The sequence below is a fragment of the Ranitomeya imitator genome, chromosome 9, assembly GCF_032444005.1.
Source record: "Ranitomeya imitator isolate aRanImi1 chromosome 9, aRanImi1.pri, whole genome shotgun sequence".
In the NCBI taxonomy this organism is placed as follows: Eukaryota; Metazoa; Chordata; class Amphibia; order Anura; family Dendrobatidae; genus Ranitomeya; species Ranitomeya imitator.
The window spans coordinates 146,329,820-146,347,182 of NC_091290.1; the positions used below are offsets into that span (position 1 = coordinate 146,329,820).

The window sequence follows — 17,363 nt, forward strand, 5'->3', positions numbered from 1 at the left end:
TGGACCCTAAAGAAATTATGCTCCCCACTTGTCACCATAAACTAATATAGCATGTTCCTCATTCTGGCCCCCAAACAGTAATTAAGTCCCTCATCCTGGCCCCCTTTATTTAATAATCTCACCCACCTTGGCCCCCTTTATTTTATAATATGCCCCAGCCTGGACCCCTATGTCCGTGGGCCCTTATGTCCCTTGTGCAGCCTGACCCACAGATATCCATCCTGCCTCCCAGCTATCCGTACTGGTCCCCATATGTCCCTTGTCCTGCCCCCCTCCCTCCATACATCTCTCCTAGACCCCCATATATCCATCCTGGTCCATTGTCCTGGCCTCCCCCCATAAATCCATCCTCCCTCCCCCCATATATCCATCCTGGCCCCCCATATGTATGGATCATGGCTGCCCCATATATATATATATACACACAAACACCGTGCACAAAAGATGATACATGGGTCATATTAAATTTAGAAAAATTACAAAACTTTATTATTAAAATACAATAAACAACTGGTGAGGGGAAAACAGAGATGTACAAAAAATATCACCCATAACATATGTGCTGTGGAACTGGAGGCGCAAGGTTCCTGGACATATGGCAATGGAACCATGTATTATGTTGTAAACCCTTACTTGATCATACAATAACTCAGTGTATATTCACCATACTATAACATGGGTAAACCTAAGCCATGTCTATCTGCCACTATGCCACCAGTGGTATATACCACCGTTATGTCTTGCTACTCTTCCATATTCAATGTACCACATTCATAAGGTATCATAAGGCAATATACAATAAATTCAATAGAACAGCGGATATTATCAGCAATATAGGGCACAGTCCAGAACGATGCGCGTCCGCCTCAACCCGCGTTTTGGACCTGCTTTCGTCAGGGCGCCTGCACAAATGATAGCGTGCATCTTATTTATATTATATTGCGGCCACCACTTCTGTTCGGGGAGCGGTGCTGCACGTCCGGAAGCGGCGGCCCCGACTGGAAGTGACGCACGCGTCTCCATGTCAACCGCGACGCCAGGCGGCATCGGCATCACACGATGGCAGGTCCTGAAAGCGGACACCACCCAGCACGGAAAGACGCCGAGAGCTGCCAGGGAAAGCAGAGACAGGGCAGACACGAGCGTGCACACAGGGGGCGCCGCCACAGAGGCATGACCACATCCCCATATCACAAACTGTGCATGTCCTAGGATCTCCCAAATCATAGAAAAACATTAACAATACATCCAATACAGATACATAATAGACCAAGCAGTAGAATAAATGGAATCAGTCTTAACTAGTAATACGTGAGCAGATCATATCAGTCCATAATATAGATCTAACGAGGCATATAACATATAAATTGGCTTCCCACATTAATTGCTCATCACTCTAGTTGCTGGACGTATCCGGACATCTGGTAATTAGGATTCATCATATGGAGTTAGTTATCTTGACATCGGGATCAAATCTGCTAATATAAAACAAAATATAAGCATAAAAACACAAAAAAACACTGCAACAGACATATGGGGCAACATTTCAAGTGTACAAATCGGGCCATCGATCACAAAAATGGAGCAAAACTGATGTTCTCACTGAGTCCAGATGGACGGACCGTGTCAATGGTCCAAATCCATCTGGACTCCAATTAGGCAAGTCTCTTGGAGATTCCTCCACCTCCGATGTCAAGCATGTCGATACCCCGCACCCCAACAAGGCTACCGTCACAGTTATGATAAGTTTTAAAATGGTGAGGAAGAGTTTTCAGCGTCCTCATGGGTCGCTGCGGCAATGATTCCAAGTACATGCTCTCTAATTCGCACCTTTAATTGCCGTGTCGTCAATCCTACGTATATTTTATTGCATGGACACACGGCATAGTAGATCACATTTTTACTCGTGCATGAAATCCGCTTCCTAATTTCAAATTGCAGAGACCCACTGGAATCGGCAAATGCATTGCAGTGGTCAATATTAGGACATGCAACACAGCGGCCACGTGGGGCGCATCCATGTTTCCCCGACATTGAGTCAAGAAATGTAACCATAGGTTCACACGTATAGTGACTACGCACCAAGTGGTCACGTAGGCGTTTCGATCGCCTTGCTGTGACGGCAGCCCTCTCAGGTAGAAATCTAGAGATAATAGGATCGGCCATTAAGATATGCCAAGATCTATCCAGTGCCTTCCTCATGCGTGGAAAATGAGAGTGAAATTTAGTCACAAATCGGATAATATCTTGATCTTTCCTTACCCTGGTCCCATATAGAGGCACATGTCTTGATGAGTGCCTTGCCCTGTTGTATGCTTTTTTAATCTTGCGATTACTATACCCGCGTTCCACTAGCCGTCTTTTTAAATCCTCAGCTCGTCTCATAAAATCATCATCAGTCGAACAAAGTCTGCGGAGACGTAGAAATTGACCGGCGGGGATGGATTGAATCATATGGCCAGGATGGAAGGAGGAGGCGTGCAGGAGCATGTTAGTAAAAGTGGGCTTGTGGAAGATATCCGTTTGTATCTCACCTCGATCATCCCGCTTTAATGTCACATCCAGGAATTCAATAGTCTCACGATCATGTTTATATGTGACGTAAATATTGCAGTCGTTGGTATTTAAAAATAACATGAACTCCTGAAGACATTCTTTAGAACCCTGCCAGATCAGCAGAATGTCATCAATGTACCTCGTCCAGGAGATGACATGGTCCATTGACGACAGCTGATCCGGCAGGAAGAGGTACCTTTTCCACAGCCCCAAGAACAGGTTAGCATATGCAGGGGCAAAAGAGGCCCCCATAGCTGTTCCCTGGGGCTGTAGGAAAAAGGGCCCCTTAAAAACTCAATAACACAAGTACCAAGTCCCTGAAGTCTTTGGGTAAATTTGATGTACCCAGGAAGAATGCCGCTGCCTGAAGACCATCTTCATGTCTAAATGTCCGCTGTCATCAGCATAGTGTCACTGTCCAGGTGTAGCCCATCAACCCGCCTCAACAAATCACCCGTATCTTTGAGAAATGATGGCAATCCTTCTACCAGAGATTGCAGTTTGGAGTCTATCCACCAATTGACATTTTCAAGATAGTTCCTCCTTCCTGAAATGATAGGACGACCAGGGGGCACCTGCGCGTCCTTATGAATTTTAGGTAGCAGGTAAAAGGTGGGGATCGTAGGTTCAAAGACCGTAAGAGCAGCAGATAATTCCTTAGTAATAGTCCCCACCTCCCTGGCTCCATTAATGATGGCCTGTAATTGTGTGGTATAGGTGGACAAAGGGTTAAAGGTAAGTTCCTTCTAACAGGTCTTATTATTCAATTGGTGAAAGGCCTCCTTCTCTTAGAGGACCTCAGGTCACACCACAACATTACCCCCTTGTCCGGTGATAAATTCTGAAGGATGTGCAGATGCCCCTGTTCCTCCCTAGTAAGATTATCATGATGGATGTAATGTGGAATCTCAAGAAATTCCTTAGTAACAATTTGTACAACCAAATCAATATTCGGGCTGGAAGACAGGGGGGGATTTCATAGATTTGGGACAAATCGATGATGGTACCTTACCTCCCTCTGGAGTATAATGTTCGGTGGCAAGTTCCTCCAAAGTGCGCAGCGCTTGTTGTTCTTCCTCTGTAGGAAATAATACACACAGTGATGTCTACAGGGATAATACACACAGTGATGTCACAGTACAGGGATAATACACACAGTGATGTCTACAGGGATAATACACACAGTGATGTCACAGTGCAGGGATAATACACACAGTGATGTCACAGTGCAGGGATAATACACACAGTGATGTCACAGTGCAGGGATAATACACACAGTGATGCCACAGTGCAGGGATAATACACACAGTGATGTCACAGTACAGGGATAATGCACACAATGATGTAACAGTACAGGGATAATACACACAGTGATGTCACAGTGCAGGGATAATACACACAGTGATGTCACAGTACAGGGATAATACACACAGTGATGTCACAGTGCAGGGATAATACACAGTGATGGCACAGTGCAGGGATAATACACACAGTGATGTCACAGTACAGGGATAATGCACGCAGTGATGTCACAGTACAGGGATAATACACACAGTGATGTAACTGCAGGGATAAAACACACAGTGATGTCACAGTGCAGGGATAATACACACAGTGATATCACAGTGCAGGGATAATACACACAGTGATGTCACAGTGCAGGGATAATACACACAGTGATGTCACAGTACAGAGATAATACACACAGTGATGTCACAGTGCAGGGATAATAAACACAGTGATGTCACAGTGCATGGATAATACACACAGTGATGTCACAGTACAGAGATAATACACAGTGATGTCACAGTACAGGGATAATACACACAGTGATGTCACAGTACAGAGATAATACACAGTGATGTCACAGTACAGGGATGTCACAGTACAGGGTTAACGCTCACAGTGATGTCACCACATCTTACTACTGAGTGTAATGCTGCAGCCATGCCCCCCCTAGTATTTTTGCCCTTGCAGCTTTCCATCTCTCAATCAGGAGCAATTCTCGGCAGCATTTGACCCTGGACCCCTCCAGCTTAACTAGAGGTTCCTAGATGGTTCTGATGGGTTGCTGATTATACGCAGCACCCAAAATAAGAAAAGCAGAGCTGCAGTGTAAAGCATGGAGTAATAGCAGATCAGCAACCTGAGCTACAACTCAATATGTCTCATCTATCAATATATGATATACAGCAATCATGGCCGCACAGGCCCGGATACACTCCAGCGTCACAATCTAATGGGAAGATAATCCGTCATGTATACACAAACGAGTTTTGCTAACGTAGCTCATGCTGCTAAACTAATGAGGCAACGTGGCAGGATCTGGTGGCAGCGACTGGTGGCAGATGTCAGGGGTCCCATGTGGTGCAGGCAGAACATCGCCCGCAGAGACCCCTCATCCATCCATCCCTTCACATCACAGCCATTTCTGCTGATTGATACCAATTACTGCAGCTGGAAGTTTGATCTTTAACACCATTACATTTATATCAGGAACCTAATGAGGTCTGAGCGGTATTATTTATGGAGATACCAGGCGGCTTTTCTTCATTTTCAAACCAATAAAATATATATATATATATATATATATATATATATATATATATATATATATATTTCATCTCAGTTTAATTTTATTTCTTCCTTTTAAGTCATTTTTTTCCTCATTTTCTATTTATTTAAAAAAAACCAAATAAATAAACAAATACATAAATAAATAAATAAGACTTCTGAGAATTTGTAACAATTTTCTGCTCTGTTAAATGAAGATTTGATCTCCAGAGAGATACAATGTATCAGTGTCACAAACCATCAGACACCGGCGCTGCTGATTGGCTGAGCTCGCAGAGCATTGTCCGCACTGGATACATTGTATCAAATAGCAGAAAGAATGTTCCTATTCGCTGATAGGAAGCAGAGATCTTGATAAGGGGGAGAAAATAAATGGGAACGGGGATGAAGTTTTACAAAATATGAGGTCATCATATATGATGGTGATGTCACCGAGGGGGAGAATGGTCGGGGGGCCGCTACCTCTGAGGGTCTCAGCCCCCTCTAGCGGTACTATATGGACCTGCACAACCTGGTATGATGGAATGCAATGTAGACCTAGGCACTCAATGAGTAAAAAAAATCGCCGTTTTTCCGCGTGCCGTAATTGCTTGTGTATCGTTCAACCGCCACCAAGATATTTCCCGGAGTCAATTTGATTAATCCATCAGCCATATTTCCACTTATTTAAAACATAATCAAAGAGCCATCTGGCGCCAATGAAATTTATTAGGAGCGAGAACGCTGATTTTACCAAGCACCTTATTTCCCTTCCCCCTGCTCTCCGGAGACACAACGCTGCGGAAATTACCATAAACAAGAACGCAACATATGGCAGGTTTATTCCTCTCCTTATAGCAAAGGAAAAGGGGGAAAAAAAAAGGAATTCATAACCAGAAGATTGTCATTAGCAACAACAACAATCTGTCACCGACCGAGGGAAAGGGCCTGTGATCGTAACATAAATCTCATTAATAGACAAATCACAGAAAGGAAAACAACGGGAGTAACAAGAATATATAAAGCCTGCAGCACAAGCATCAATATAGAAGTTATACTCCCGTACATAGGGGGCAGTATTATAGTAGTTATATTCTTGTACATAGGGGCAGTATTATAGTAGTTATATTCTTGTACATAGGAGCAGTATTATAGTAGTTATATTCTTGTACATAGGAACAGTATTATAGTAGTTATATTCTTGTACATAGGAACAGTATTATAGTAGTTATATTCCCGTACATAGGGGCGGTATTATAGTAGTTATATTCTTGTACATAGGAACAGTATTATAGTAGTTATATTCTTGTACATAGGGGCAGTATTATAGTAGTTATATTCCCGTACATAGGGGCGGTATTATAGTAGTAATATTCTTGTACATAGGAGGCAGTATTATAGTAGTTATATTCTTGTACATAGGGGGCAGTATTATAGTAGTTATATTCTTGTACATAGGAGCAGTATTATAGTAGTTATATTCTTGTACATAGGAGCAGTATTATAGTAGTTATATTCTTGTACATAGGGGGCAGTATTATAGTAGTTAGATTCCCGTACATAGGGGCGGTATTATAGTAGTTATATTCTTGTACATAGGAGGCAGTATTATAGTAGTTATATTCTTGTACATAGGAGCAGTATTATAGTAGTTATATTCTTGTACATAGGAACAGTATTATAGTAGTTATATTCCCGTACATAGGGGCGGTATTATAGTAGTTATATTCTTGTACATATGAGGCAGTATTATAGTAGTTATATTCTTGTACATAGGAGCAGTATTATAGTAGTTATATTCTTGTACATAGGGGGCAGTATTATAGTAGTTATATTCCCGTACATAGGGGCGGTATTATAGTAGTTATATTCTTGTACATAGGAGGCAGTATTATAGTAGTTATATTCTTGTACATAGGAGCAGTATTATAGTAGTTATATTCTTGTACATAGGGGGCAGTATTATAGTAGTTATATTCTTGTACATAGGAGCAGTATTATAGTAGTTATATTCTTGTACATAGGAGCAGTATTATAGTAGTTATATTCTTGTACATAGGGGGCAGTATTATAGTAGTTATATTCCCGTACATAGGGGCGGTATTATAGTAGTTATATTCTTGTACATAGGAGGCAGTATTATAGTAGTTATATTCTTGTACATAGGAGCAGTATTATAGTAGTTATATTCTTGTACATAGGAACAGTATTATAGTAGTTATATTCCCGTACATAGGGGCGGTATTATAGTAGTTATATTCTTGTACATATGAGGCAGTATTATAGTAGTTATATTCTTGTACATAGGAGCAGTATTATAGTAGTTATATTCTTGTACATAGGGGGCAGTATTATAGTAGTTATATTCCCGTACATAGGGGCGGTATTATAGTAGTTATATTCTTGTACATAGGAGGCAGTATAATAGTAGTTATATTCTTGTACATAGGAGCAGTATTATAGTAGATATATTCTTGTACATAGGGGGCAGTATTATAGTAGTTATATTCTTGTAAATAGGAGCAGTATTATAGTAGTTATATTCTTGTACATAGGGGCAGTATTATAGTAGTTATATTCTTGTACATAGGGGCAGTATTATAGTAGTTATATTCTTGTACATAGGAGCAGTATTATAGTAGTTATATTCTTGTACATAGGGGCAGTATTATAGCAGTTATATTCTTGTACATAGGGGCAGTATTATAGTAGTTATATTCTTGTACATAGGAGCAGTATTATAGTAGTTATATTCTTGTACATAGGGGCAGTATTATAGTAGTTAGATTGTTGTACAAAGGGGCAGTATTATAGTAGTTATATTCTTGTACATAGGGGCAGTATTATAGTAGTTATATTCTTGTACATAGGAGCAGTATTATAGTAGTTATATTCTTGTACATAGGGGGCAGTATTATAGTAGTTATATTCTTGTACATAGGAGCAGTATTATAGTAGTTATATTCTTGTACATAGGAGCAGTATTATAGTAGTTATATTCTTGTACATAGGGGGCAGTATTATAGTAGTTATATTCCCGTACATAGGGGCGGTATTATAGTAGTTATATTCTTGTACATAGGAGGCAGTATTATAGTAGTTATATTCTTGTACATAGGAGCAGTATTATAGTAGTTATATTCTTGTACATAGGAACAGTATTATAGTAGTTATATTCCCGTACATAGGGGCGGTATTATAGTAGTTATATTCTTGTACATATGAGGCAGTATTATAGTAGTTATATTCTTGTACATAGGAGCAGTATTATAGTAGTTATATTCTTGTACATAGGGGGCAGTATTATAGTAGTTATATTCCCGTACATAGGGGCGGTATTATAGTAGTTATATTCTTGTACATAGGAGGCAGTATAATAGTAGTTATATTCTTGTACATAGGAGCAGTATTATAGTAGATATATTCTTGTACATAGGGGGCAGTATTATAGTAGTTATATTCTTGTAAATAGGAGCAGTATTATAGTAGTTATATTCTTGTACATAGGGGCAGTATTATAGTAGTTATATTCTTGTACATAGGGGCAGTATTATAGTAGTTATATTCTTGTACATAGGAGCAGTATTATAGTAGTTATATTCTTGTACATAGGGGCAGTATTATAGCAGTTATATTCTTGTACATAGGGGCAGTATTATAGTAGTTATATTCTTGTACATAGGAGCAGTATTATAGTAGTTATATTCTTGTACATAGGGGCAGTATTATAGTAGTTAGATTGTTGTACAAAGGGGCAGTATTATAGTAGTTATATTCTTGTACATAGGGGCAGTATTATAGTAGTTATATTCTTGTACATAGGAGCAGTATTATAGTAGGTATATTCTTGTACATAGGAGCAGTATTATAGTAGTTATATTCTTGTACATAGGAGCAGTATTATAGTAGTTATATTCTTGTACATAGGGGCAGTATTATAGCAGTTATATTCTTGTACATAGGGGCAGTATTATAGTAGTTATATTCTTGTACATAGGAGCAGTATTATAGTAGTTATATTCTTGTACATAGGAGCAGTATTATAGTAGGTATATTCTTGTACATAGGAGCAGTATTATAGTAGTTATATTCTTGTACATAGGAGCAGTATTATAGTAGGTATATTCTTGTACATAGGGGCAGTATTATAGTAGTTATATTCTTGTACATAGGAGCAGTAGTATAGTACTTATATTCTTGTACATAGGAGCAGTATTATAGTAGTTATATTCTTGTACATAGGGGCAGTATTATAATAGTTATATTCTTGTACATAGGGGGCAGTATTATAGTAGTTATATTATTGTACATAGGAGGCAGTATTATAGTAGTTATATTAGTCATGACTTTAATGATCTGTCTCCCTCTAGCCAAACTTTCTCATCTGCAAACTGTCCTGATTGTGGCAGCCAGGGTCTTATTTCTGTCCAGCAGCTTCACCGATGCCTCCAACTTCTGCCAGTCATTACACTAGTTACCTATTCAATATAGAATACAATATAAACTTATCTCCCACCCACAAAGCTCTCCACAGTTCAGCAGCGCCCTATATCTTATCCCACATTTCTGTCTATCACCCTACCCGTGCCCTACATTCAGCAACTGATCTAAGACTAACATCCTCCATAATCTGAACCTCGCACCTCCATCTCACCAGATACTGATGATGGAGGAGATGGGCGGTCACCAGGTACTGATGATGGAGGAGACGGGCGGTCACCAGATACTGATGATGGAGGAGACGGGCGGTCACCAGATACTGATGATGGAGGAGATGGGCGGTCACCAGATACTGATGATGGAGGAGACGGGCAGTCACCAGATACTGATGATGGAGGAGACGGGCGGTCACCAGGTACTGATGATGGAGGAGACGGGCGGTCACCAGATACTGATGATGGAGGAGACGGGCAGTCACCAGATACTGATGATGGAGGAGACGGGCAGTCACCAGATACTGATGATGGAGGTGATGGGCGGTCACCAGATACTGATGATGGAGGTGACGGGCAGTCACCAGGTACTGATGATGGAGGAGACGGGCAGTCACCAGATACTGATGATGGAGGTGAGGGGCAGTCACCAGATACTGATGATGGAGGAGACGGGCGGTCACCAGATACTGATGATGGAGGTGACGGGCAGTCACCAGGTACTGATGATGGAGGAGACGGGCAGTCACCAGATACTGATGATGGAGGTGATGGGCGGTCACCAGATACTGATGATGGAGGAGACGGGCAGTCACCAGATACTGATGATGGAGGAGACAGGCGGTCACCAGATACTGATGATGGAGGTGACGGGTGGTCACCAGATACTGATGATGGAGGAGACGGGTGGTCACCAGATACTGATGATGGAGGAGACGGGCAGTCACCAGGTACTGATGATGGAGGAGACGGGTGGTCACCAGATACTGATGATGGAGGAGACGGGCAGTCACCAGGTACTGATGATGGAGGAGACGGGCAGTCACCAGATACTGATGATGGAGGAGACGGGCGGTCACCAGATACTGATGATGGAGGAGACGGGCAGTCACCAGGTACTGATGATGGAGGAGACGGGCAGTCACCAGGTACTGATGATGGAGGAGACGGGCGGTCACCAGATACTGATGATGGAGGAGACGGGCAGTCACCAGATACTGATGATGGAGGAGACGGGCAGTCACCAGATACTGATGATGGAGGTGATGGGCGGTCACCAGATACTGATGATGGAGGTGACGGGCAGTCACCAGGTACTGATGATGGAGGAGACGGGCAGTCACCAGATACTGATGATGGAGGTGAGGGGCAGTCACCAGATACTGATGATGGAGGAGACGGGCGGTCACCAGATACTGATGATGGAGGTGACGGGCAGTCACCAGGTACTGATGATGGAGGAGACGGGCAGTTACCAGATACTGATGATGGAGGTGATGGGCGGTCACCAGATACTGATGATGGAGGAGACGGGCAGTCACCAGATACTGATGATGGAGGAGACAGGCGGTCACCAGATACTGATGATGGAGGTGACGGGTGGTCACCAGATACTGATGATGGAGGAGACGGGTGGTCACCAGATACTGATGATGGAGGAGACGGGCAGTCACCAGGTACTGATGATGGAGGAGACGGGTGGTCACCAGATACTGATGATGGAGGAGACGGGCAGTCACCAGGTACTGATGATGGAGGAGACGGGCAGTCACCAGATACTGATGATGGATACGACAGGCAGTCACCAGATACTGATGGGATTTCCATTTCTCTTTTTCACCTTGATAACAACCTATTATCACTGCCTGTGTTGCAGCATTATTTCCACAGCTGCCTATGACTTTTGCACAGCCCTGTGTATATTCTCACCTTCTCTCCCCTCCTAATCTACTCTGTGGCTCTTCATCGTTTCCTTTTCCTATTACTGGAAACATCCTGATACATTTCTCCGATTCTTCGGCTTTGGTCGTGGCGGATCGGTGATGTGAGAGGAATCAATCAGCCGCTTCCACTTTCCTAATAATCCCGTCCGCCTCGATTGTCTCAGACGTAGAATGGAGCCGATCCAGTGAATCTTTGTGATCCACATACTCGGGGTGTCAGCGGCTGACAGATCTCGTTGTGCTGACAGGCGGGATGACGGGACGCAGCGGTTGTGAAGGATCAGCGTCACCGCCGTCCTCGCTCTGTCATTCCTGAGTGGGTCGCTCTCGGGCCTCGTATATGGACACGTCCGCCTCTCGCCGGCTCTGTGCCACAGTCCCGTTCATCACATCGCAGAGCTCCACATCATCCATCACTGTCTGAAAACATCACAACTGGATTTTTATATTTACTTGGGTCACGGCCGTCACCGACAACAGTCAATTAATCATTGAGAAAGACTCGCAGAACCGCGCATACAGGCGCAGCGGCTCCGACCAAGCAGAAACGGCGGCACAGGGCCGTAAAGGAACCAGGACATATAACGGATGATTGATCCAAAATAATTGCCCCCCAGAATACTGGCGATACTGCAGTATTGGGTCCGCCTTGTGTAGGATGGCCGGTCAGGGGCGGACACAGAAGAGAGCGCTGCTGCGTATGGTACAGACCCCGACATGGCAAACATATGGCTGACAGTCGTCTAATCTGTACGGAGTCTTAAACATGATCAGTCCAGGGTCCAGAACAATAAATAAAAGGATTTGTGTTGTTGGGTCCGTTACAATGTATCCGTGAGCCGATAACGCCAATCTCCCTTCAGCTTTGGAATCCAACTGGAAACACTGATACAATGTAACAAACCATCTGCTGCGTGCAGGATAAGGCAATCAGCAGAGATTAAGGGCACAAGGATGGAGCGGATGTGACCGGGACAAATCTGGGCTCAGTGACAGCGCAAGGTGGAAATCCCAGAGTAACATCCCATAATCCCTGTCCCGTACGCCGCGCCGTACTAATCCCATATCCATCCGATCCGCTGACACGCAGCGTCACACGGGAGCAACGCCATTATATTAACACGTCAGGCTGCCATTTCATGAGGCGCAGAATGCCCCCGGACAATGGATAAGAGCGACATTTCTGTACCAATAATAGTGATAAGCGTCAGCAGCCTGATGTATGGACCTCGGCAGCACGGGATTAACCCCTTCACCGAACTCATCCCTACAAGAGGAATCACAATTTACGTAAGTCGTGTCTGGAATTGCAGCTCTGCAGCACAGAAGTGAATGAGGCTGAGGTGCAATACCAAAACCAACCTGCAGACAGGTGTGGCGCTGTTCTCAAAAGAGAGCGGCCATGCGTCTCAATAATCATCTTCACATCCAGCAGGAGACCCTGTGTGACCCCTCTATCCATGCAGCTGCCTGTCGTGCCGGCAGTGGGGGTCTCGCCAGCTCACCGTGCTCTAATGTGCGGGTCTCCGTGCAATGTACACAAGCTATTCCCTCTAATGGAGGGAGCCGGGGCGAGCGTGTACGGCACGCCACATTAGCTTTCATCTATTTTTAAAGCGCAGTTTACGCTATGGCCTTTAATATGATTGTCCTGCCTGGAAAAGAAAGTGAGATACTTTATGGGGTTCACTGGGGGTGAACACAATCTATCATATATGGCCCCAATCCTCCTGGATGACCCCAACCGGATCACATCTATAGAGGATGAGCATTTATCTGTAAAGAGAGGAGAAAATGGACAAAAAGAAAAGCGGAACAATAATACTGCCAAAATAATACTAATGCAGTGTCTCCAAATAATAGGTCCATACAGTGCTCCCATAATAGTAACACATCATACCACGGTACAAAGAACCGGTACAAGTGCTGCACAGTGCCAAATAATCCCCCCATACAGCAGCCAAACAACAGTGCCATACAGAGCTAGGAAATACCTCTCTATAGCGCTTACATAGCGCCATACAGCACCAATATAATACCTACATACAGTGCCCAAATAACAGTGCCATACAGTGCTAGGAAATACCGATCTACAGCACTTACATAGCGCCATACAGCACCAATATAATACCTACATACAGCTCCCAAATAACAGTGCCATACAGTGCTAGGAAACACCGCTCTACAGCACCTATATAGTGCCATACAGCACCAATATAATACCTACATACAGCTCCCAAATAACAGTGCCATACAGTGCTAGGAAATACCGCTCTACAGCACCTATATAGTGCCATACAGCACCAATATAATACCTACATACAGCTCCAAAATAACAGTGCCATACAGTGCTAGGAAATACCGCTCCACAGCACCTATATAGTGCCATACAGCACCAATATAATACCTACATACAGTGCCCAAATAACAGTGCCATACAGAGCTAGGAAATACCGCTCTACAGCACCTATACAGCGCCATACAGCACCAATATAATACCTACATACAGTGCCCAAATAACAGTGCCATACAGAGATAGGAAATACCGCTCTACAGCACCTATATAGCGCCATACAGCACCAATATAATACCTACATACAGTGCCCAAATAACAGTGCCATACAGTGCTAGGAAATACCGCTCTACAGCACCTATATAGTGCCATACAGCACCAATATAATACCTACATACAGTGCCCAAATAACAGTGCCATACAGAGATAGGAAATACCGCTCTACAGCACCTATACAGCGCCATACAGCACCAATATAATACCTACATACAGTGCCCAAATAACAGTGCCATACAGTGCTAGGAAATACTGCTCTACAGCACCTATATAGCACCATACAGCACCAATATAATACCTACATACAGCTCCCAAATAAGAGTGCCATACAGAGCTAGGAAATACCGCTCTACAGCACCTATATAGTGCCATACAGCACCAATATAATACCTACATACAGTGCCCAAATAACAGTGCCATACAGTGCTAGGAAATACCGCTCTACAGTACCTATATAGAGCCATACAGCACCAATATAATACCCACATACAGTGCCCAAATAACAGTGCCATACAGAGCTAGGAAATACCGCTCTACAGCACCTATATAGCGCCATACAGCACCAATATAATACCTACATACAGTGCCCAAATAACAGTGCCATACAGTGCTAGGAAGTACCATCTACAGCACCTATATAGTGCCATACAGCACCAATATAATACCTACATACAGCTCCCAAATAACAGTGCCATACAGAGGTAGGAAATACCGTCTACAGTACCTATATAGTGCCATACAGCACCAATATAATACCTACATACCGTGCACAAATAAGAGTGCCATACAGTGCTAGGAAATACCGCTCTACAGCACCTATATAGTGCCATACAGCACCAATATAATACCTACATACAGTGCCCAAATAACAGTGCCATACAGTGCTAGGAAATACCGCTGTACAGCAGCTATATAGTGCCATACAGTACCAATATAATACCTACATACAGCTCCCAAATAACAGTGCCATACAGAGCTAGGAAATACCGCTCTACAGCACCTATACAGCGCCATACAGCACCAATATAATACCTACATACAGTGCCCAAATAACAGTGCCATACAGTGCTAGGAAATACCGCTCTACAGCACCTATATAGTGCCATACAGTACCAATATAATACCTACATACAGCTCCCAAATAACAGTGCCATACAGAGCTAGGAAATACCGCTCTACAGCACCTATACAGCGCCATACAGCACCAATATAATACCTACATACAGTGCCCAAATAACAGTGCCATACAGTGCTAGGAAATACTGCTCTACAGCACCTATATAGCACCATACAGCACCAATATAATACCTACATACAGCTCCCAAATAAGAGAGCCATACAGAGCTAGGAAATACCGCTCTACAGCCCTATATAGCGCCATACAGCACCAATATAATACCTACATACAGTGCCCAAATAACAGTGCCATACAGTGCTAGGAAATACCGCTCTACAGTACCTATATAGAGCCATACAGCACCAATATAATACCCACATACAGTGCCCAAATAACAGTGCCATACAGTGCTAGGAAATACCACTCTACAGCACCTATATAGTGCCATACAGCACCAATATAATACCTACATACAGTGCCCAAATAACAGTGCCATACAGAGCTAGGAAATACCGCTCTACAGCACCTATACAGCGCCATACAGCACCAATATAATACCTACATACAGTGCCCAAATAACAGTGCCATACAGTGCTAGGAAATACTGCTCTACAGCACCTATATAGCACCATACAGCACTAATATAATACCTACATACAGCTCCCAAATAAGAGTGCCATACAGAGCTAGGAAATACCGCTCTACAGCCCTATATAGTGCCATACAGCACCAATATAATACCTACATACAGTGCCCAAATAACAGTGCCATACAGTGCTAAGAAATACCGCTCTACAGTACCTATATAGAGCCATACAGCACCAATATAATACCCACATACAGTGCCCAAATAACAGTGCCATACAGTGCTAGGAAATACCGCTCTACAGCACCTATATAGTGCCATACAGCACCAATATAATACCTACATACAGTGCCCAAATAACAGTGCCATACTGTGCTAGGAAATACCGCTCTACAGCACCTATATAGTGCCATACAGCACCAATATAATACCTACATACAGCTCCCAAATAACAGTGCCATACAGTGCTAGAAAATACCGCTCTACAGCACCTATATATTGCCATACAGCACCAATATAATACCTACATACAGTGCCCAAATAACAGTGCCATACAGTGCTAGGAAATACCGCTCTACAGCAGCTATATAGTGCCATACAGTACCAATATAATACCTACATACAGCTCCCAAATAACAGTGCCATACAGAGCAAGGAAATACCGCTCTACAGCACCTATACAGCGCCATACAGCACCAATATAATACCTACATAAAGCTCCCAAATAACAGTGCCATACAGAGGTAGGAAATACCGCTCTACAGCACCTATATAGTGCCATACAGCACCAATATAATACCTACATACAGTGCCCAAATAACAGTGCCATACAGAGCTAGGAAATACCGCTCTACAGCACCTATACACCTATATAGTGCCATACAGCACCAATATAATACCTACACACAGCTCCCAAATAACAGTGCCATACAGAGGTAGGAAATACCGCTCTACAGCACCTATATAGTGCCATACAGCACCAATATAATACCTACATACAGTGCCCAAATAACAGTGCCATACAGAGCTAGGAAATACCGCTCTACAGCACCTATATAGCGCCATACAGCACCAATATAATACCTACATACAGTGCCCAAATAACAGTGCCATACAGTGCTAGGAAATACCGCTCTACAGTTCCTATATAGAGCCATACAGCACCAATATAATACCCACATACAGTGCCCAAATAACAGTGCCATACTGTGCTAGGAAATACCGCTCTACAGCACCTATATAGCACCATACAGCACCAATATAATATCTACATACAGTGCCCAAATAACAGTGCCATACAGAGCTAGGAAATACCGCTCTACAGCACCTATATAGCGCCATACAGCACCAATATAATACCTACATACAGTGCCCAAATAACAGTGCCATACAGAGCTAGGAAATACCGCTCTACAGCACCTATATAGCGCCATACAGCACCAATATAATACCTACATACAGTGCCCAAATAACAGTGCCATACAGTGCTAGGAAATACCGCTCTACAGCACCTATATAGTGCCATACAGCACCAATATAATACCTACATACAGTGCCCAAATAACAGTGCCATACTGTGCTAGGAAATACCGCTCTACAGCACCTA

General features: G+C 43.1%; 1 long non-coding RNA gene across 4 annotated transcripts in view; it reads right to left on the reverse strand.

The window, feature by feature from the left end:
- Positions 1–461: 461 nt before the first annotated feature.
- The window catches only part of LOC138649176 (uncharacterized), a 148,428-nt gene continuing 131,526 nt past the window's right edge, over positions 462–17,363 (reverse strand). For 2 of the 4 annotated variants that reach the window (XR_011315257.1, XR_011315255.1), the window contains exons 4-5: positions 3,569–3,634; positions 462–1,475 (exon numbers count right to left, since the gene is read on the reverse strand). This is a non-coding gene — a long non-coding RNA (uncharacterized lncRNA). Of the gene's footprint in view, positions 1,479–3,568; positions 3,635–17,363 lie in introns of all 4 variants that reach the window. The other 2 variants (XR_011315258.1, XR_011315256.1) reach the window with 1 other exon arrangement.